The 25204-nt window shown below is 32.0% G+C and overlaps 1 protein-coding gene and 1 long non-coding RNA gene across 4 annotated transcripts in view; one reads left to right on the forward strand and one right to left on the reverse strand.

Annotated features, from left to right (window-relative positions):
- Window positions 1-25204, reverse strand: part of LOC142326541 (phospholipase A1 VesT1.02-like) — a 166775-nt gene that overhangs the window by 86266 nt on the left and 55305 nt on the right. The gene's annotated exons all lie outside the window — the stretch shown is intronic.
- LOC142326545 (uncharacterized) overlaps window positions 1-25204 on the forward strand; it is a 295602-nt gene that overhangs the window by 38606 nt on the left and 231792 nt on the right. The window lies entirely within an intron of this gene.

Here is a 25204-nt window from a genome sequence, read left to right on the forward strand (position 1 = left end):
ATTTTTGACCATCACTGAATCCATTTTGACTAGTTTCGGCGTGACGTCTGTACGTATATATACCCCCATAACTCAAAAACGATTAGCCGTAGGATGTTGAAATTTTTTATTTAGGACTGTTGTAACATGTAGTTGTGCACTGTTGATTGCAATTGACCTAGCCAAAAGTGTCCAAAAAAGCCCAAAATCCAAAAAAATTGGATTTTGGAGTTTTTCACAACTACAATAATAAGCCCTCATTGAGAGCTTTTCAACGATATGTCATAAGAGGTGTTATTTTCATTGTTTTTTTTTTAACAACGTAGAACCCCATTTCTTTCTGCCTCCAAATACCTCTCAGATATGCAGTATAATGTTCTTTCCATACTTAACTTTTATCAGCCTGTGTATACATTTGATGTAAAATTTTCAACATAATTTTTTGTTACTGATTTTAAATTTGTTTGCCAACTCTTTCTGGATAACAGGGTTTTTGAGTAGTCCTTATATACACTAAAAAACAAATTCAATAGATTTTATTTTATTGAAGTACTGGTGTTGCAGTTCTACCTAAGTGTCTATTTAAATAATTTTGTGGTACACGAAGTCCCAATCTGCATTTATTAAATAAATCGACCTTTTTTAAATTAGTAAATCTTTTTAAATATTAAGTTATAATCTTCAAATATTTTTATTGGTATATTCTAGAGGAACCATTACACTACTGTGCTCATCTATTACACATTAAAATTACCCTATACTTTTTTATCAAAGAAGAATATAAAATTGCAATTTTAAATTCACGTTACACTTCACTATTATAATAATGAATTCTTAAAAAGAAATTATTTAAAATTATGGTGCCTGCAGGAATAAAAACACAACAAAAACTACTGAAGGGTACTGTTTATGTAAAAATCTGATGTGGACACCACATGACTTTCTCGTACGTCTATTAAATTAAATATACATTTTTTTTACAATCTGAGGTTAATAATTATTAATAAAGCAATATATTTAAATTAAAGAAAAAGGTAAAAAAAAGGAGGAAATTAAGTAGGATTCGAATCGATGTGCCTTCCCTTGTAAGATCCAAATATTTCATTAATTAAAATTTTATTTGACTATAACTATGGAACTAACCAAAATGAGTGCCACTTACGATATATAGTTGAGAAGTTCTCAATGAGGGCTCATTACTGCACTTGAGAAAGAGATCAAAATCCAAATTATGGGGGATTTTGGGCCTTTTTGGACATTTTTGGTTCAGTCAATTGCAATCAAAAGAAGAGGTCCACAACTAGATGTTACAACAGTCCTAAATCCAAAATTTCAACATCCTACGGCTATAATGTAATTTTTGAGTTATGCTAGGTACATTCGTACTTACAGACGTCACGCCGAAACTAGTCAAAATGGATTCAGTGATGGTGAAAATGGATATTTCCGTTGAAATTGAAAATCGAAATTTTTCGCGATCACATTCCTCCTTTTTTTTGTACAAGGAAGTAAAAAAAAAAAAAAAATGTACATAATGAAAAAGTATAGAAAATCCAGTATGCAAATATTTATTTTGTTAATTAAGCCGTTTATAACTAAACTAAAAACAACTGACAACGTATATACACGCATGCACACACACGCGCGCGCGCGCACACACACACACGCACACACACACACATGTTTTTAAAAACTCTACAAACAATGCTTTGAGTAATTTAATTATATAATATACAATATATTCCATTGCGTGTACTAGTTACAAATATTAGAATAAATTCTGAATATATAATTTAAATTTACTACAAAAATATACTTTACGTAAGCATTAACCAAAATCATTTTACAAAATCTTTGTTGATGAGTTTAATTTATTAAAAAGATTCTTGGGAAATATTTCTAATATGGTAGTAGAAACTTTATAAATTAATGAATTCTAATTATTTTTTAATTTATTTTCAATAGTCAAGGTCAACTTATATATATATATATATATATATATTTATATATATATATAAGTTGACCTTGACTATATATATTTATATATATATATATATATATATATATATATATATATTTATTAATCACATGTCGGCGAATTGTATTATCATAAACAGATATTGCATCGTTGTAACCGTGTACACGGTTACAACGTGTCATTAGTGACATATAAAGGACATGTTGACAGATGCCTGTTTCATAATAACTTAGTTTACCCTTGTATCTAATAAATCAAATAATTTCTTATGCAAAAATGTATGAATTGCATATTTTTAAAATAGTATTTTGCTAAAGATAATGATAAATGATTGTCGGTGATAGATTTTTTAATCCAAAAAAAAAAAAAAACTGGATTACATTTAATGTTAAGTTACAGCCTTCAGCTAATTATATAACGTAGCTTTACTGTTTCCCCCTTTTTTTTTTAGAAATCTACATCTAAGAAAAATAACTAATCGTTCTACCTGAAGTAATAAAGAAATTTTATCGTTCAATATTATCAAAGTAAAATTACCGATTACTTCGCTGCTCTTTTGGAATTACAAGTAGAGTGGTAATTTACAATACGTGATTGGATTTTGTACGGTTACGTACGTCCGTGACACATATTATTACTGAACCATTTCAACCTAGTCAAAAGGTTATAAAAAATAAATTAACGGTGTTTTTCTTATTTTTTTGTGAATAATACCAATATGTCAGTAAAATTAACTTTCCCATTGTTAAATATACTAAAAGAAAACTATTTTGAAATTTTTATTAGATATTAACGATTAGTTGGTTGTTTATTCTTAAATACAAGAAAATTTATTATACGATTTCTGAATAACTGATTATATTTGTACGTGTAGTATTACGTTGGATGTTGGAAAGTCAAAAAGGTTGCAGAAGACCTGGCACGAGGTAATAATCACTTTTAATTAATTGGCATAACCGTTCTCCAGATAAGCATTTCATAGTAGGCTTAGTAATAAAATTGATGGGTGAAGTAGTTTTCCGTTGTCTATTGAGCCGAATACATTGCTGAACATCGGTATGCCACGATTCAGTCTTAGGTTCAAAAACACTTTCATTAAATTCATTTCAGGAACTAGCTGTATATAAAACATCATTACTCTTAGAGAAAGCGATTTTAACTGTTCTAAAATGCTTTACTTAGGTTATAGTAATAAAATTCAATTAAACAACAAATAAGCACTCTTTCCGTGATTAAATTATGCAATATATGAGAATTGTTGCAATGCACTATTTCCTGCCTCTTTTTTTTATTAATAACTAAATTTTTATTATTACTTATATAGCAGGTATGGTGTTTTGTACAACCGGTTTCGGGCTCAGCCCGTCGTCAGGTACGTTATACGTAAATTTTTATGTATTAATTCATAAATTCGACATATCTTTCAAAATTCATATGCAACATTAAAAATTCATCTTATAATTATAAATTATTATAAAAACTCTGCGAAGCATTTTTACGTCTAATTATTTTTATTTATTTATTTTTAATATAAATTAGGTTGAATATATGCATTCTATAAATACTGTTGTTCATCTGCTTACGAGTATGTTAATAATTTAAATATACTGTTTGTCATTATCTGTCCTATTTGTTTTTGCTCATTTATTTGCCTGTTAATAGATTAATATTCTGTTAATAGATTTGAATAAATTTTTAATTAAAATTTTCCTTTTAAAATAATATAGTTTTCAAAAGTTAAATACAACAGAAAACGTATTTTTTTTTTTTAGAAAAAAAGAACAAAAAAAAACTATTCGTACTGTATTAAATTTTTATTCGACAAATATTACACGCCTACAGTTACTTAATAAAAATTTTAATCGTAAAATAATAGAGAGTAATTCTTATCGTTTGTTGGTTTTTTATTTCTTACATTTTCAATATCCATAGCCATCATAATTTATTTTCTTCAGATTGGTATGTAGTATTTAATCGCTCTTACGAATGGAATAAATAGTTTAATAACTTATTCATGAAAATCGGTTTAGCTGTTTTAGGAATTTCATTATACATACCATATAAAAATAAACGTTGAAGATTGCTACCACATTCTCCTTTCACATTCTCAAAAAAAGAAACTGTATTGCAATTGCTAAAGAGAATTAATTATTTTTATTATTATTTTTTTAAATTATTTTATGTGTGTTTGTGTATGTGTGTGCGTGCGCGCGCTGTATTTTATGGAAGGTCTTTAATTTTATCATAAAAAATTATTTTAAAATAAAGATAACATTTAAATTAGAAAGATCAAACCGGTCCAGTCAGTATCTTCCTCCCGATCTGTTACTGCCGATATAACAACCGAATTAACAAAGTTGTTTTCGGTCAAAAATTTACATATTTTTGGAAGATATTTTCCCACGTTTTAAATACCATTAGTAATTCAAGTAACTTTTGTAAAAAAAAAACTTATTCATGATCGTTCACAGGCTTTTCCTGTTTTTACCAAGAAAATACTTTCTTCAACAAAGTACTTTTATGCCGGATCTATCAGAGTTGATTTTTCGATCTTGAATTAAAATTTTAATTATAATTAAAATATTCTTTTAAATGCATAAAAATTCATAAACCTAAGGGATTTAATACTGTAAAATATCAAATTTAGATATAATCTTATACTTAAAGCCGAAAGTTTATTCGCTCTGGTATCATGCGAGAACCGCCCGACCGACTGTTTTCAAATTTTCAGAATACATTCTTGTTTTCCTAGGGGAGATTTTTAGCCATAGACCGAGGTCCTAGCCCCCTTGAGGGTGAAGTTCCGAATTAAAAATATTCATTAAAGAAAAAAGATTAATCCTTTGATTTCTTTAACATTTCTGTCACCATGGCAGCAGAAATTAGTTATGAATTTTTCATCGTTAAAAGTGGGTGTCCTTTGTAATTTAGTTTCTTTTTCAGTTTTCTTTAAAGCCTGAATTCTTTAGTTGTTATTTATCAGTGTTATTCTCACAACCGTGAGGGTATCGAATACTACAGGGAGCGGAGCCCTCTGGCTAGACGGGAATGGCGACCGAAGCTAGCTCTAAGGCCCTGGACTAGGCCCCGAGTAACCTGGTTCCGGGGCTCGCCTGACCCGATCTGGGCCCCAGATTAAACCGTAGATTTTAGGTTCTAAACAAACTCAAATTTTGCGATTAAGTTTACAAAAATATAGCAAGGAAATAAAGTCGATACTATGTAAATCTATGATTAAAAAAAATAATGAGTCGGCAGGTCTCGGATGATAGTTTGCGATACACAACCGAAATGATTTTTAATAATTGATGGGACCATTTACCAATTTATGATATTATCCATTCGTTTCAATTTACCCCCTTTTTATTTTTTTTTTTGAGCTTAAAGTATATTGACTGGAATAATTATTTACTTCAATAAGTGGATCCGATTTGGTACAGTTATTCAAAAAGTTAAAAAGAATAATTTATTAAAACAAAATGCTCACAAAGATTATTTTGAGCAATTTTTTAAAAAATTATGCGGAGACAATCCACAGATATTAATCAAAATACAGCCGACACACATGTTCCAGATATTTCTTCTACTTCTTTTTTTTTTTTTTGTTGACTAAGTCGGCCGTAAAGATTTGCAAAAACCCCGGTACCCAAAATTTTGACCGATCACTATACTTTCCCTCCTTAATTATTCGGAAATGTCATACAAAAATTATTGTAGTTATAAAATTTCTCTTATTAGGCCTAATTGAATTTAACACCAAGTAAATTAGTGTATTCTTAAATTATTTATAAGATTATAATAAAATTAGAAAAATAATAAATTTACGTCAATAGAGAACGGGAATGTGAAAAAATAATTGAACTGTCTTGAAACAGATCTTTACCACCATTCTCTTTTATTTTCAACTAAACTTTTGAGTTCCTAATTACTCCCTCTTCATTTTTCATCTTTAAAATTTCTGCATTCTTTCGGCATCTAGTTTGATTTTATCTTCCCTTTTATTTACTTTATTTTTAACTTTTTACCTTCTATTTATCTCTCCAGCACTGTGTTTATCAAGCCTTCTCCTCTCATGATACTTCCCATGCAGTTGGTTTTCCTATTCTAAATTTTGACGGTTAAGAATTTATTTTTGATCACTATCCTAATTATCTTTTAATTTTTTTACTCGACTCATTAAATTTTGTTCAATCTCTTACATCCCTTCCTTTCAAATATCTCCAGCATTTTCCCCCTTTTTTTCGTATTATCAAGGATTAAGATCTATACAAAAGTATCTAAGCATAATGTATTACAAAGAACTTCTTCAAATTTACTTATTTTTTTTTTATTATATGTTTATTTATACATTCTTTATCCTCATTAGTTTAAAATATAAATGAGGTATATATAACAGAAATGATGGACCACTGAATGTGAAAATAGGAGGAGAAAAGATTATGGAGGTAGAAGAATTTTGTTATTTGGGAAGTAAAATTACTAAAGATGGACGAAGCAGGAGCGATATAAAATGCCGAATAGCACAAGCTAAACGAGCCTTCAGTAAGAAATATAATTTGTTTACATCAAAAATTAATTTAAATGTCAGGAAAAGATTTTTGAAAGTGTATGTTTGGAGTGTCGCTTTATATGGAAGTGAAACTCGGACGATCGGAGTATCTGAGAAGAAAAGATTAGAAGCTTTTGAAATGCGGTGCTATAGGAGAATGTTAAAAATCAGATGGGTGGATAAAGTGACAAATGAAGAGGTATTGCGGCAAATAGATGAAGAAAGAAGCGTTTGGAAAAATATAGTTAAAAGAAGAGACAGACTTATAGGTCACATACTAAGGCATCCTGGAATAGTCGCTTTAATATTGGAAGGACAGGTAGAAGGGAAAAATTGTGTAGGCAGGCCACGTTTGGAGTATATAAAACAAATTGTTGGGGATGTAGGATGTAGAGGGTGTACTGAAATAAAACGACTAGCACTAGATAGGGAATCTTGGAGAGCTGCATCAAACCAGTCAAATGACTGAAGACAAAAAAAAAAATAACAGAAATATTTTATCTCGGATTAACCTAATATCTTTCAATCTAGTTTTAGTATTAAATGTGCTCGATTTATTAAAAAAAACGAGGAGTATCGAGTGGATATTATGAAAAAATGTTAAATACTTTTTAATTTTTTGATAGTCCCCCCCCCCCCCAATGCTGATCTAACTTGATACAAATTAGTTGTTTAACACCTGATTGTCGAAGTTGAAGGTTCTGAGGATCTAATCCTAGAAAAAAGTGAGTTGCTTTTATACAGATTTGAATACTAGACAGTGGATACCGATGTACGTTGGTGGTTGGGATTCAATTAACTACACATCTCAGGAACGGTCGGCCTGAGCCTGTACAAAACTACACCTCATTTACATGTCATACATATACTCAACTCATTGGGCCGTGAGGTGTTTCGTAGTGTTCATCCAGACCCCGTAGGGGAAGACACTTTCCATGTAACGGTTACGATCGCCACGCTACCCCCTTGGTACCTAGTCCTTATGGGCTTTACTGGAGGTCGTCTTCAATACCTCCGTTATGACATTTTCTAGTCTTAACCTTAGCCAGGATGCCACTGATGTGAATGTGGCATCCTGGCTAGTTACTAGTACACCTATGTGAATGCTACAAGCAACATTCACATAGGTGTACTAGTAACTAAGAACTCTAATGAACAAAACACATCTCAGGTCTTAAACAAGACTGAGAAACTGAAACTATCTAGCCGGAATAAGTTAATTGAGTTCGACACGCAACACGCAAAAGATAACAATAAATAACATAACACTACTGAAACAAGAACGTAAAATAAATCAAAATAGTAAGATAATTAACACAAATTACTAACAACCAGCAAACTAAATATAACAGAAACAAAACAAAACAGGAAAAAGCCAGGCAAACTCCTAAATCCCTTCAAAAATTCTCTCTTTTGCCAAGTAAATGATAAAAATTTCTACTATCATCCATTCGGCCTGACCCATCCAGTTGACACGCAGATCAAATGCCTACCCGATAATATCCAGCCGACAAATGGTCTCCGTGCGCATCAATTCCTACTTTGAACACTGATAAAAGACATGGCATGCATTGTCCAATGGTCCGCATTGCGGACACATGCCCGAGTCCGCCAGACCGAATTTCTGAAGTCTATCCCGAAAAGCTCCATGGTCAGAAAGAAGCTTCGTCACATAGTTATTAGGGTGTACCCAAGAGGCGTCCCGCAAACCTACAACATCTGGAATAAGATCATGCGTGTAGCGCCCATCCTTTATCTCATCCCATCTGGCCTGCCATAAGCAGTTATCATGTTCTATCTCCTGAATTTTTTCTGAAGTCAGTTCTCCTGACTTCTTGGCAACATAACGTTGCTGCCTCTCGGACACGATCAGATCTTTCGGTTTCACGGTTGCGATCACTAAGATCACATTTCGTGAAATCGTACGGTACGTTTCACCAGTTACCGTTAATAATATAAGAAGTTGAGCCCGTAATAATATCTCCCGATAGCTTTTAAATTTTAGCCTACCCGCCCATATGGGCGACGCATATAGCATAATAGCCTCGCAGACGCCCTTGTACACTACGCTCAAGATTTAAAAATTTAAATCTCAGTCCGGATTGACCATTCGTCGACGAATACGAAAGAAGGCACTATAGGCCTTCTTCGCGACGTATTGTAGATGATTCTTAAATGACAATTTCTCATCGACAAACACCCCGAGGTATTTTTGAGCCTAAACATATCTAATTCGTTGGCCTGACATCGAAACCCGTAACTGTCGCCTCACAACGAAACAGCCTTTGAGGAGCATCGTAGTGGTCTTCTCCGGGCTGAACGTCATCTTATGTTGATGATCCCACAGCTCGAGCACCATGCAAGCCTGAGTAGCATGCAGCTTTTCCTCCCTCCTCGAGCCTCCCTCGACCAGCAGGAGCCCATTGTCAACGTAGGCCATGGTGAGATATGCACTGGGCAATCTCAGCCGTAGAAGAGAGTCAAACTCAACCATCCATAGCAAAGGACCAAGTACACTGCCTTGGGAACAACTCTTGTACAGTGTCTTGCCTAAGTCAACTGCCCTCGCGAAGCAGAACATCCCGGTAACTGAAGTAACTTTGCATAATTTGCAATTCATTTTCAGTACATTTGAAGTTGGGCGACCACAGGTTGTTAAACGCCCCTGAAATGTCCAAGAAAATACCGAGGACATATTGCTCCGCGACTGGTTATTGCCACACTCATCACTCGGAATATGGCATCCTCAGCATCGTTTCCCGGACAAAACCCGTACTGATTCTCCAAAAATAATCCGCGCGAGCTCAACCTCTCATTTATACGAAGGTACAAAACCTTTTGAAAGACGTTACCAATGACCGGCAGTAATGTCAAGAGCCTGTAGGACGAACTAACAGCGGAGTCCTTGTCGTCACCTTTAAACAACATTTTGACATTTCCCACCGGGAAATACCCTTCAAACAACAATTTATTAAAAACCAAGCAAGTTCCGAATATCCATACGGGCAACAACATAATGCTTGTCTGAGAGCTGTCGTATGAACGTATATTGTTCACCGGGAACAATATATGGATGCTGTAACAGAACAACATCCAATCCTCATGCATGACGATCTCACCGAGTTTAATCTGAACAGTGTAAGCGCCCTGTGCATTTAATTGCCCAATTTTAACCATTTTACGAGATTGAATTGGTATGCATAAAAACAGCCCTCCGATAACAACCACAATGTTTGCTATTCACAGAGTGCTTGTGATCCTTCCGAAGGCGCTTACAGTTGACACAAGTCGGACCTTCCGACTTATTAGAAAATCATTTCGGGTGTGTTCTTAGTCACCACAATGAGCACAAACTGTCGGATGTTTACAGAATTTAGCTCTGTGTCCGAACTGGCAGCATTTGAAACACTGGAAGACGTCTAAATACTCTTTAACCCTGTCAGAAGAATAGTCAATAAACAACCTACCCTCAGATAAGGAGCTTTTAAAAAAATCAGGCCTAACCGATAAGACTCCATGGTAGCGTTCTGCCTCGCGCTTAACGGTTTTAAATAGCAATGGACAATCAGCCTTAATGGCCCTCACTCATCTGAGTATTCTGCTCTCGTATGAGAGTCATCAACTCCTCCTCAGATAGACGTCGAACAATGTCATAAGTAATGACTTTGGGACGCCTCTTTCTTTTTTGGGCGACTTTCATGTCGGTTTTATCGATCTTGAGGGAGTCTGAAATGGTTTTTATAGTTGCCTTGTCGTCTGCAACGATGACAAGAAAACAATACAACCTTATTAATTAGGAAATAGCCTTATTAGTTTTCCTTATGTTACAAATTTTCAGGCTTGACCTCTTCTCCCGCAAGACGACCTGAAATTCATCCCCATATCCTTGCTTGATTTTCCAAAAACCACTTCTCTTAAGTTAATGAAAGCAACCTCAGACTGCCTTTGGGACAAACTACCCTCCCTTTTCTATTTTATAACTTGTGAATAAGGCTTGCGCTGAGGCGGCACAATAGAAACAGTCACTTTTTCCTCAATTATAACTTCACGCACTTCGGGAGGCCTCTTAACTAACTTCTCATACTCTTCAGCTAAGGCAGAGACTAAGGATTTAAAATTCCTAACCTGAGGAATAATGTTCTGGTGCAGAATTAACGAACCAGTTTTAGAGAGAGAGAGAGTATGCAAAGAATTGCATTAATCTATCAAACTGCTCATTGGATTCCCTCACAAGAGGATCAGAACTTTCCAAACGTCCCAAATCTGCACCAAGCTCCCTGATCAAATTCGTAGCAGTACGGGTAAGTACTCAAAATTCCCGCTCTAGACTCATCATCTTCTGAAGAAGAGGAGCCATCAGGTTGTACCTCAGTTATGGTATCATCGGGTTACGCGTTTTTTACGTCTAGACTTTCCCCCTCCTATCTCCCGAATAACTGAAAAGGTAATACAAACTACAATGTGAATACTATAAAGAAACGTCAGCAATAAACAACCAATCAGGCGAAAGGTAAACAAAGCAACGACCAATGACGTCATGGCAGTACAGCCGTCGCCAAGGTAAACAAGTCGCGACTGCTTTGTTAGTTTATTTATTTGCATTATAAATAATTCAACTGACTAACCAAAATTTAGCTAAAAAAATAGAAATAACCGCCCAAGTAGGGTGATCTAAACAAATAAATTACCCAACTGAGTTTTGGCTATGGTAGCCTATTGGGTAATCTTACAACAAAAAAAAACCCTGAAAATCACTAATACCACAAGAAAATAATGTAGTAAAGTATTCAGTCCTTACAAACAAACAATAAAAAGATTCACTAACAACAACTAAATAATATATTTTTTTTTTTTTTAGCTATGAGCCGACTTGAACACGTTTTATCACTATGACGTTACGTGTCGAACTCTGTTATTGTTCACTAGTTGAATAGATTGCAACGTACAAAATAGGAAAAAAAATTTAGTAAAATTTAGGTGCTAGAAAATTGTAATATTTCTATTCGCCTGGGTGTTTTTTTTTAAATATCTTCTGTTTAACTCTTCTTGATTAATTTGTATGATTGTAAATTGATTGTATAATTACTGTCAATTAGAAAGACAATTTTAGTTTTCTATATTTGAAAGTACGCAAGAAAATACTGTTCTTATAAATTTCATTAAAAAAAAAAATCAAACTTCAGAAAGATAAGTTATAAATTATAAATTTATAACTTCTTATGACTTATCCAGAAATTTATTTTCTTTATTTTAATTACGGGACTAAGGCCGAAGCAACAGAGTTCCTTCCTAACTTGTAATACCGTACTGAATTATTCATTGAAATAACGTAAGTAATATAATGAACAATAATATGAGGGAGTATGTATTCTAATTAAAGCGTTCATTTGCTATACTCCATCTTTTTCAGTATTTCATGAAGTTTTATTACACTTTAGTTTTTTAATAAGTGCTGATTCTTAAATGTTTTAAAATAAATCTGAATAACTTTTATTTATTTAAAGAACATATATTTATTGTTTTGTTAGTATTTAAATTGTTTTAGAATTAACTGTTAGAAATAAAAATTATATATATATATAAACACGAGTTTATATATGGTACAAATTCGGTTATCATAAGATAAGATGTAGTCAATTGGCAATAAAAAAAAAACTTATACAGGTTGTTATTTTGTTTTATAAGTACAGTATATTAACATTTATGGAATAATACTGTCTTTAACATTTGAGCGATGAATGAATGATGTTACTCGTAATGGAAAATGTGAGTTTTTTTTTTTACTGTAGTCACGACTTGTATTTCGCAATATTTAATGTCGGTAATGTATTTGACGTTCTTTATTTTCTCACACCATCATTATTTAATTAAGTACATCGTCCTATAAACTTGTCAATGGTACACACAAATATGTACATATTACATACACGTTAGATTCTTGCACGATTCTAGCTATTCTGGGATTGAGATTGACCTTGATATAGGTCATTACAGTGTATACATATCAAATAACGACGGTCTAGTTACATAAAAAAATCGTTGTTTAAAATGCCGTTAATCACTATCGTACGTAGATTGCTTATATCATCCGTTAAGCATTTATTTTAATTCGATTCGTTTGATCAGCGTCTTTGGTGACGAAGTAAAATTTAAAGGGCTCGCTTACAATGCTATTACTTATTAGTATCTATATAATATCGTGAAAGATCGAATTTAGAGAATGTTAATATTCTCCGGTGAATGTCGACAGGTACCAAATAAGTCGGTGAAAGACCGAAATACAGAGTGATTCAAAGAAACGGGAAATTTTAAAAATTAAATAACGTTAATGAAAAATGTTTTTTAGAAAATGAATTTTATTTCATGTAATTGTACAAATGTTGCCATTTTAGGATACATACATTTTAGTTTATTTTTTTAAAGATGACATCTTCCAGGTGACCTCCTCTTCTACGTAAACACTCACGAAGAGTCTTCGTTAAATTGTTCATGGTTTGACGTAACATCTCGACTGGAATTTCCGCAATTGCTTCTCGCATCTTTGCCCTCAGTTCTTCCGTCGTAGCAGGTCTACTGTGGAACACTTTGCTTTTAAGGTGACCCGACAAAAAGTAATCGCAAGCTGAGAGATCAGGCGATCTGGGAGGCCATCTAATGTCACCGTTTCGTGAAATGACACGTTGTCCAAACAATCGGCGTACAGTTGCCATCGATATTCGTGCAGTATGTGACGTTGCTCCGTCTTGTTGAAACTAGCCTGTGTTAAGAATCGGTGGAAATCTCTTTTGTTGTTCCACAACAAAGGTACGACTACGTAACGAGCCGACGTCACTGTAATCGCAAAACCGTTGTCATCCTCAAAAAAATAAGGGCCTATAACACCGTAAGATGACATAGCACACCACACGGTCACTTTCTGGCTGTGCAGTGGACGCTGGTGTAGCTGCGTAGGATTTTCTTGTGCCCAGTATCTGAAATTTTGCTTGTTAACAAATCCACTGAGGTGGAAATGCGCTTCGTCTGACATCCACAGTTCGTGAACAAACTATTCGTTATCATTTATCTTCTGAAGCATTACATTACAGAATTGTGCTCGCACAACTGCATCGTTCGGTTTCAGTTACTGGACGATCTGCAACTTGTATGGATGGTATTGCAAGTTCTTCACTAACATTCTTCGAACACTTGAACTATGCAATTTTAAAGATACTGAGAGACGACGGATTGACCGATGTGGACTTCGTGTGACAGCATCTTGTAAAGCTTGAACATTCTGTGGTGTACGGACGGTTCGCTCACGGCCTGGAGGTTCCTTATTCATTGCCGAACCGGTTTCCTCAAAATTAGATATCCATGTTTTAATTGCATGTGCTGATGGAACACGGTCGTGCCGTCCCAGATTAAAATGACGGCGAAATTCTCTACGCGCTCCCTCCATACTGTCATTGTTTTTGTAAAACGCTTTGATAGCAAATGCACGTTGCGCACCACTCCAAGGATCCATGATAACTAAATGGGAGATTAGGTTTAGAGAGCCTGGCGCCACTTATCAAGTGGTACCAATCGCCCACGGCTACCAACACAACTTTCAAAATTTCCCGTTTCTTTGCAGCACCCTTCGTTCTTTTTTTCTTTTTCCTGTTTAGCCTCCGATAACTACCGTTTAGATAATACTTCAGAGGATGAATGAGGATGATATGTATGAGTGTGAATGAAGTGTAGTCTTGTACATTCTCAGTTCGACTATACCTGAGATTTGTGGTTAATTGAAACCCAACCACCAAAGAACACCGGTATCCACGATCTAGTATTCAAATCCGTGTAAAAATAGCTGGCTTTACTAGGACTTGAACGCTGGAACTCTCGACTTCCAAATCAGCTGTTTTGGGAAGACGCGTTCACCACTAGACCAACCCGGTAGGTCTTTGAATCACCCTGTATTTGCTTATTCGAACCTTCGCCTGTATATGTCTAGAAACCAAATAAGCTTTGGTGCGAGTCGAAACGATTACTAGAAATTATAAAAAAAGATCACCCGATACCAATCTCTAAGGAAAATTGATTACGAGAAACACTCGTAAAAAAAGGAAGGTTAAACAACATAATCTACGCTCGCTTCGCTCGCTAATCTCTCTAATTAACGTTAAATATGCAAATTATATGTTATTCTCCAACATTGGAGGTGATTAATCAAATTCACCGCATTTTTGGTGCACTGATGGTAAAAGTTGAATAAAAATATTTTTATAAAAAACTGAACAAAGGGAAAACTATGTCATCATTTATTTGTATCCATGCAGTACTATATTCTGTGTATCGTGATTGACGCTTTCAATTTATAAAATTCTGAAAATTTTATTACATTTTTTATAAATGCGGGAAATCTGATTAATCGCCTCAAATGTTGGAAAATAACTTATATAATTTGTATATTTAACGTTAATTAGACGAGATTAGCGAGCGTAGATTATGTTTAAACTTACTTTTTTTACGAGGGTTCTCGTAATCTATTTGCCGTAGAGATTGTTATCGGGTGAACTTTTTTTTTATAACTTCTAGTAATCGTTTCGATCGCCGCCAGAGCCTATCTGTGTTTGTTAACAGATACCGGCGAAGGTCCGAATAAAGAAATATTTCGGTCTTTCACCAACGTATTTGGTAAGTGTCGACATTCACCGGGGAATATCGACATTTGCCAGATATCAGTCTTTCACATTAACATACATATAATATGCAAAGAATATTTTGAATGTATTGATTTAAAATCTAATTTTTTTTCTTTGTGATGTTTCCTGTGAGAAATATTATAAATAACATTTTAAATTAAAAAAAAACTGGAATAAAATTAAAATATGATTAAAATATTGTAGATCTGTCACTTAAATTAAACCTGTTTTTGACTCTACATAAATACACCGTAGCGGTCACTGTATATTTTACTCTGATAAAAATTTAAATGTAAAACACTTTCCATGTTGTAATAATTTAATTACAGGATGACTATTTTATATTATTATTTTTTAATTTTAGAAAACCGTATTCTTAGATATTAAAAATATAATCACATGAAATATAAGTATGCAGGAAATATATACCGTATTTAGTATTACACTGGGCAGACAGGATGAATATTCATCAAAATATACTAAGAATAATATATACATTACTGAGAAAAGATGATCCTTTATTAGCTAAAGAATTATCTTCGACTACAACATGCAAGTTATATTATTATAATGAGCAAAAAAATCATAAAAATTGTGCACTTTCTGATAATATTTAATTTATAAATACACTAAATTTAATAAAACAAAATATCAATGGATGAAAATCAATATTGATAAATACTACATTTGTTTTAACATATACCTAAACCGGTTGATAAACGTTTTCAGAAAGAGACTAATTAATGAAATCATTATCAGTTATATCACTGATAAGAAGTATAACACCCGTGTAGGGTACTCTGAAAGCATATTTCCAAAAATATCGAAAGTCTGGATTTTTAATTTTTTTAAATTTATTTCTTAAGTTTTATGTGCTTATCATAAGTAGAATTACCGCGCAGTAGAATTACTGCGCAGTGCAGGTGAGGAAGCGATTGATAGATTATACAAACTGGTGTGTAATATTTATGAAAAAGGGGAATTTCCATCACACTTCAAAAAAAGTGTTATAGTCATGATACCAAAGAAAGCAGGGGCAGATAAATGTGAAGAATACAGAACAATTAGTTTAACTAGTCATGCATCAAAAATCTTAACTAGAATTCTATACAGAAGAATTGAGAGGAGAGTGGAAGAAGTGTTAGGAGAAGACCAATTTCGTTTCAGGAAAAGTATAGGGACAAGGGAAGCAATTTTAGTCCTCAGATTAATAGTAGAAGGAAGATTAAAGAAAAACAAACCGACATACTTGGCGTTTATAGACCTAGAAAAGGCATTCGATAACGTAGACTGGAATAAAATGTTCAGCATTTAAAAAAAAATAGGGTTCAAATACAGAGATAGAAGAACAATTGCTAACATGTACAGGAACCAAACAGAAACAGTAATAATTGAAGAACATAAGAAAGAAGCCGTAATAAGAAAGGGAGTCCGACAAGGATGTTCGCTATCTCCGTTACTTTTTAATCTTTATATGGAACTAGCAGTTAATGATGTTAAAGAACAATTTAGATTCGGAGTAACAGTACAAGGTGAAAAGATAAAGATGCTACGATTTGCTGATGATATAGTGATTCTAGCCGAGAGTAAAAAGGATTTAGAAGAAACAATGAACGGCATAGATGAAGTCCTACGCAAGAACTATCGCGTTAAAATAAACAAGAACAAAACAAAAGTAATGAAATGTAGTAGAAATAATGAAGATGGACCACTGAATGTGAAAATAGGAGGAGAAAAGATTATGGCAGTAGAAGAATTTTGTTATTTGGGAAGTAGAATTACTAAAGATGGACGAAGCAGGAGCGATATAAAATGCCGAATAGTACAAGCGAAACGAGCCTTCAGTAAGAAATATAATTTGTTTACATCAAAAATTAATTTCAATCTCAGGAAAAGATTTTTGAAAGTGTATGTTTGGAGTGTCGCTTTATATGGAAGTGAAACTTGGACAATCGGAGTATCTGAGAAGAAAAGATTAGAAGCTTTTGAAATGTGGTGCTATAGGAGAATGTTAAAAATCAGATGGGTGGATAAAGTGACAAATGAAGAGGTATTGCGGCAATGAAGCATTTGGAAAAATATAGTTAAAAGAAGAGACAGACTTATAGGCCACATACTAAGGCATCCTGGAATAGTCGCTTTAGTATTGGAAGGACAGGTAGAAGGATAAAATTGTGTAGGCAGGCCACGTTTGGAATATGTAAAACAAATTGTTAGGGATGTAGGATGTAGAGGGTATACTGAAATGAAACGACTAGCACTAGATAGGGAATCTTGGAGAGCTGCATCAAACCAGTCAAATGACTGAAGACAAAAAAAAATGTGCTTATCCCCTTAATTTTCCTTATTTAACTAATTAATTTATCTATTATATTATGGAATTCATTATTTGTGATGCCAGAATCCTTTTTTTTTTCTTTTATAAACGTGGTAAATTAAAATAACGTTACAATAACTAGATTAATAAATATGGAAATTATAATAATAAACTTTAAATGTACGGTGTTTACGGGGATTCCTTAAATAACTTTTCAGCAGTTAAATATAGAAATATTAAATTTATCAAATGTTCCTACTTCGAAACGATCACTTTACGGTGTGAGATTACCACCCTAAGACTCCATGTGATGCAACTCAAAGATTTTAAATGGAAAGTGTAGAGCTGTAAAACATCATTTTTAAAGAGCATTGAAAAACAAAAATTATATAGCAAAAATACCGTCCTAGACCAAATCTAATCAATGGTGGTCATTTAATAATGTTTTTTATAATTAGTTCCAAAAAAGTAGTCTACATTAATTCTTAAACGTAGATTTAACAGAGAAAAATTAATAATCTACTAATACTATATTTAACCGAAGATGACGATATTTTTTCGATTTTCAATTCGTTATTATTTATTTATTAAACTAGAATGAATTTTAATGTATTTATCAACAAATTAATTTTAACTTTTTAATAGATTTAAAATTAATTTATTAATTTTCTAAGTTATAATGTTTATTTTCTTTAGTGAACTGTTGTATTTATTAGTGAACTGGTTTTTCTTTAAACAAATATTCGTACAAAGATAGTAGGTATGTATTTTAATGTTTGATTTTAAATGAAATTCATTTTTTAATGACAAAAATTTATGTTTACTATTATTACACAGTTACAAATTTGTTTGTTAAATTTTATTATTATTATTAGTCTTTTTGTTGAATAATTATTTAAGATATATTAAATACCGGTTTTGAAACTAGCTGTGAAAAAGTTGTAATGGTCGGAATTTTATTAGTATCGTTGAAGCCTCAAGTTTCTATTTTCATTGCCCTTAAAAAGTACGTGTCACAACCCTACCCTTTATATTTAAAATATTTCTGTTACCCTCCAGAGTAGCACCTGGAAGGTGCAGTGATCTCTTACTAAAAAATAAGATCGTTTAGATAGGAGCATTTGTTAAATCTCATTTTTATATATTTAACGGTAGAAAAGTTATTTTAAGGATTCTTATACTTTATTAATACTGTGTGTATTGTTTATACTAAATAATTGTAAAATATTAAATTCCATCAAAAAAATAAAAGTCTCTTTTTTAGTTAATAGAATTTTTAAAATTAATATTTTGATTATTTACTTTTTATATAATAATTTATTTCCTCCTCTATGAATCATGAGACCTTGCCGTTGGTGAGGGGGCTTGAGTGCTCAGGGATACAGAGTAGCTGGACCGAAGGTGCAACCATATCGGAGAGGTATCTGTTGAGAGCCAGACTAAGGAATGATTCCTGAAAGAGGGCAGCAGCTCTTTCAGTAGTTGTTAGGGGCGTGAGTCACAATGACTTAAACGGCCGTATCAACATCACTCAGTCCTCTGAGTACTGCGCAGCTGAAAGCAATGGAAAACTACAGCTGCTTTTTTCCAAGAAAATGTGCCTCTCTGCATTTTCACATATCAATAATGGAGGCGCCTTCCTTGGTAAAATATTCCGGAGGTAAAATAGTCCCCCGTTCGGATCTCCGGGTGGGGACTACTAAGGAAGGGGTCACCAGAAAATTAAAAAATAACATTCTACGAGTCGGAGCGTGGAATGTTAGAAGCTTAAAAAAGGTTGAAACGACTAGCACTAGATAGGGAATCTTGGAGAGCTGCATCAAACCAGTCAAATGACTGAAGACAAAAAAAAAAAAAAAAAAAAAAAAAATTTATTTTTCTTACCAGCTGTGAGCTAATATTAAATTATAATGCTTTTATTTTTTGATTTTGATATTGTAAGTTTTGTAACGTGTCTAAAACGATAAGGATTTGAATTTAGAACCTTTTAAATAAAAAGTAGAGCAGATGTACAGTAAACCATGAGCAAAATTTTGAAGGTTTTTTTATTACATGAGAATAATTACTTACTCTACTAAAGTAAGTTTTCAGTTAAATAAAGTCTCTTTGTAAGTATCTGTAAGTAAAGTCTCTTATTAAGTAAAGTTTTGATAGTTGTTATGAAATTAAGAAGTTTTTATTTTAAAGGAATTTGTTTCGTGCATTTATTTATGTAGTATTAAACTACACTATTTAATTCCTATTATTACTTCATTTTATTGTTTTACGTACGTCTGATTGTTTTTTAATTGAGGATGTAAATTAGTATATAACATATGATTGTACTTAGGGTTAACTTTTAAAAATTATTTTATGCTTGTTTATTTTTTAATTAAGTATTACGTAAAACGTGTTATTAAAATTAAATATGTTACCGTAATATTGATAAATGATTTTATTAGCCGTAAAACTTATCACAAAGTACCTCCTTTTGTAATGTATATTTATTATTAAATTAAAGGTTGAATTATAGCACATACACGGGCGCGTATATATATATATATATATATATATATATCAAAACACTAAATGGATTACAAAAATATATTAATATAAATAAAATTGTCTTAATTCTGCCTACTGAATATCAAAATATATAATTTTTCTTATTACATTTTTGCTTTAGATAATTTTTTTTTATAAACATTTCCATTTTGTTAAATTATAACTAACAGATTGAAAATAAATGGTTAATAGAAGATTATGTTAAGTTTTCACCGATTAACTATCAGTCAGTTTGGCTATTACTTTCTCCCGTTCTTTGTTTCCTGTGTTTCTGAGGCTGTGGTTTAAATTGATCTGTAACTATCGAAGTACGTCCCATGAAGTCAGTATTGAAGGATAAAAAAAATACTAAAGTTATCAATAAGTAAAGTTCTTAAAGTTTTAAGTACAAGAATATTTTCACTTCATGATTCTTAGAAGTAATCAATAAATATAAACAAACAAATAAATAAGAATAAACATGTATGTACACGCGTATTGAACAAAAAATACATAACCTCAACAAATGCCGTTAGTGAGACGATAGTTGCATAACAATGTAGTTAGTAACAAGAACAATGTAACAAGTAACAATTAATAAAATAGTAAAAAAATAAAAATAGTGGTACCGGCGATGACACTTGCACTAGTCATTCACTAGTTCCCAAATCTACCACGTGAAGATGTTTCAACCTTCTGACGTTCTTGCTGTTATCAAACAGATTGATTGCTGGATGGTTGATGTGATTTTCTAAACGCCGTTGGTATTTAATACTGTGTTGTTTAGGTATTTGTGAATCTCATCGTTCCGTGTGGACCATGACGCCTCCATAATTGTCCTTGTTACTTTGTGTTTTTGAACGTTGTCCGATGTAGATGTTACTTTTATTTGTTGATCCAGAATCCGTACCAGAAGTCCAGATCGGTCGTAGGAAAATTTTGAATATATCAGAATTTTATTAGACAATGTGAGTTGTAAGTTTCTCCTCAGTAGCGAATGTAGTTTCTTATATTTTGCGTTTAATTGTTTTCTTGTCTCCTTCACCTGATATTGCTAGGTAAAACGGCTATCTAGGTGGAAACCAAGGTATCGTACGCGCTCTGATTTTGTGACCGTCCAAGTACAGACTGGGACAGCCACCTTTTCTCATGGCGAATGTGAGCGCTTCGATTTATTCTGATTAACTTTTATCCTTCATTTCTTTAGCCGTACGCAGGTAAGGTATTACACCAATTGCAGTCGCCTCGAGGCTAATCCAAGGTCTTCGTCAACGACAAGGGTAGCTGTGTTATAAGCGAATGAGGCAACGGTCACTTTTCACGGTCAGGAATCGGCAGTGAGTCGTTGAGGGACACCCGACCTGATATCGAAGAATCTCAATAACTCATTAATATTTCTGATTTGAGAGAAACTTCCTTCAAGATAATTTCTTAGGCCAAGGTAGTATGATTAAGGATGTTTTAATTTTAATTTACAAAGTAGACCAGGCAACCACACCTTGTGAAAAGGCCTGTTGGATATCTAAAAAGACCGTCGAGCAGAATTTTCTTTCCCGTAGACATTCACTGATGACTACGTCGTATATATATTTACAGAAAACTTTCTTAACGGGTTGAGTAGAAATAAACACTGTTTCTGAACATTACGGAGTACATTATTTTATTGTTATATTACTTTTTCAGTTTTCCTGATGATTATTGCGCAAGTAAAGCACCTGAGGTAAAAGAAATTACTAGCCAAAATATTTTTCTCTGAGGATAATGATTTCCATTATAAAGCCATTCCCTCTGGTAAAGAGAGCAGAAGGTATCATTTATATAGCATTTCGATGGTCATTTATCATGCGCATTTCAACGGTACTGGCATACTGATGAAAAGATGCTATGCCTGACCAGAGGACCTCCGCACGAAATGTCGAAGCACAACTTACTCCGTCACGGAGGTCGGAATTATATTTCTAATTTTAGGTTATTTGGCGATTTTATTTTTAATTAATCATTTATAAATACGAACGGATTGTATTGTTTGATCTCTCGGTTAAAATAAACCAGCAACGCGATATACAGCGCGAATAAGTGAGGATTAATTTATTATGAATAATAATAAAAAATAAATATTTCGAATAATAATAATAGCTTCGTTGATTCTGGCTTATAAACAATTTTTTTATATCTGTTGATCATCTGGCTACTATTTTATGTTAATAGTCTAACGCATTAAAAACGTATTACTCTGGCCTGGCATCGAACTGTTACCTTACTGTTCTAAAGCCAAACTTTAACTTATACTAAACCGTGATGTACAATTTTTAATAAGGGTATTACATTAAAAGGCTGAACAAAGACTTAATGAATGAATTAATAGTTTTATGAATGAAAAATATCCTTGTAGTAATAATGGTCTGTGTAGTAGGAAAATTATCTGGAAATAGAATAATCTCTTTTTATAATATACCGTATGTAATAACTGTATTTTACAAATCTTAATGTGGGAATATTTTTTTGCTTATATGCTGTATAGAAATAAAATTATCGTGCAAGGAGAATTTTTTTAGCATGTTTATGCATGTATGTTATATACTACGATATATTATATAATGTTTAATAAAAAACAGTTTAGTTTTTCAACGAATAACTTTTATTACGTGAGAATTATTTTTATTATATATCAAGTTTCAACTGATAAGATTGCTTTTAAATGTAATTTGATTTAAATTCATTCTTCCTCGTTTGCAAAATGAAAAAAAGGAAAAAGCGATTTTCCCACATCCCTTATTGAAAAAAAATGTGTTTTGCCTGTAATTAAATGCCAGAAATTATATGAGTAGTTAATAATTAGGAAGTTTTAAAACATATGTTAAAATTATTATTAAGTATAATATATTAAAACCAGTTTTAGTACAATTTGTAATACACAAGATGAATTTTGGAGAAAATTTATTTCTAACAGAGTTAACTAGGATCTGAAAAAGAATATAATTTCAGATCCATGAGGGATCGTCATATTTTCAGTCCATGAGGGCAAATATTAACCCATGTAATACGATATAAACAAACGGCTAAAAAATAAATAAAAAGAAAGTGTAATATTAAAAAATTTAATCAAATTTATTTTTCAGTACATTTCTTTTTACTTTCATGACTAAATCTGAATTCCTGCTGCACACCCGATATCTAAAAAAGAGAGTATACCCAGAATCGGGGTTTTTGCAAATATCGACTTTACAAGACCCTCTTAATCAAAAAAACAAAAAAAATTATAAAAATCTCCGTAAGATGTATATACAATACAATCGTGCGTGTATTGGCTTGTATTTCCATCAATATCTCCATGCTGGTTCAACACAGATTCTTCAAAAATGACTAAACAAAAATCTTTATATGGAGCTAATAAATTGTAGATAAAATTAAAATAAATAGAATGATAGACTGCAGACTATTTTGTACCAAAAAAACGTATAAATGTTGAAATTTAGAGAGAAGGGAGAGATAATTTCACATTTTCAAATGTATGCTGTAAAAACTCTTGGTTAAAGAAAAAAAAAATACAGAAAAAAAATTATAAAAATAACTCCTGTAGCCTCCAAATTGAATTTTTAGGTTAATTATATTTTTATTGATATTTTAATTTATATAATGTTATTTCTATAAAACAGAGTACTTATCTCGTATTGGGCAAATTTAAAAAAAATTTAGCTCTAATAGAATAAATAAAGTGAAAATTAAAAAAACTTATACAACCGGATTATCGATCTTAAAGTATTATGAAAAGATTAGTAACGCCAAAAATTATCTTACTACCCCAAACAAACATCGAAATGATATTTCCAAAATAACGTACCTCATTTACTAATGACTACTGAGACAACCACCTGCACAAATTTTTTCCCCGTTATTATTTATTTTTCTTTAGTGGGTTCGGGGGGGGGGTAATTTTAAAACTTTTTTGCATTAATTTAAAAAAAAATTAAATTCTGTAAACAACTAAGTTATTTTTTTCTTTTATAAATGTACATTAAAATTAATATTAACATAGTATTACCTGGGAAAAGCATCTCCCAGGATGCACGTATTTAATATTAGGTTATTACATATATTTAATAATTAAACAAAAATCAATCAAACAACATTCAGTAAAGCCTGTGACTTATGTATACAGGTAATATATACTTAAGTATACAGGTACTTATGTTAATTAAAACATATCACCAAAAATTATAAAGTATCTTTTGTATTACTTAAAAAGTAGAATAAAATTAATTTAAAACGGCAGCAGTTAAACAAAAGCACTGTCAGTAATAATACTTTCTTTTCTAACAGTAATTAAATTTTAAATTACTTCTATTCTTTTTTTCGTATATATAATATGTAATTTGTATGTGAACAGAAAAGTATTTATTAAACGCATTTGAATGTTTCTACGACAAAGTGACAGAATAAATTTACGGATTGTATTTTTTTGTATGTTAAATAACATTTAAATTAGCGGTAAAAAAAAAAAATATTGAAAAAATTACAGTTGTATTTTTCTGTTAATTTTAGATTTAATTTAACAGAATTATATATTTTACATCAAAAGCTATCGAATAATGCTTTAACTTGTCCGTTTATTAGATAGTATTTGATTTTAAATTCATAAGCAATTATTTTAGGTTAATGTAGTTTTTTTTTTATGAATGAGCGGGTATCAACAGGTACGGTCATTAGCACGCTGGAAATTAGTAGCGTGTGAAAAAATGGCATGTCTGACCGGGGAATTCGAACCCGGGACCTCCCCACGAAATACCGTGACGTAATATTAAAACGAGTAATTAATATAAAATTACGAATGTTGCATTTAACATAATAATAAGGTAATAATGGTTTTTTCTTTTATGTATTTATTTTTGAAAAAGTGGTTTTACGGTTCTGTAATAAAGGTGACATTTATTTATAAAAATAAATTTCTAGATTTATAATTTCTGTATACTTTATATATATATATATATATATACACATAGTTACATTGTCAAATTATGTTTTTTCTAAATAAAAGTAATAATTGTTGAAAATAATTACTCATGTATACTGTTAGTAGTTTAAAAACTATTAGTTATATATATGTAATATATATATATAAATCACGAAAATGTCTTTTTGTTATAAAAATCGGTAAGATTTTATTATTTGTCTAAGAATTGTTTAATTACAAT

The sequence above is a fragment of the Lycorma delicatula genome, chromosome 6 (assembly GCF_047948215.1).
Source record: "Lycorma delicatula isolate Av1 chromosome 6, ASM4794821v1, whole genome shotgun sequence".
NCBI classification, from domain to species: domain Eukaryota; kingdom Metazoa; phylum Arthropoda; class Insecta; order Hemiptera; family Fulgoridae; genus Lycorma; species Lycorma delicatula.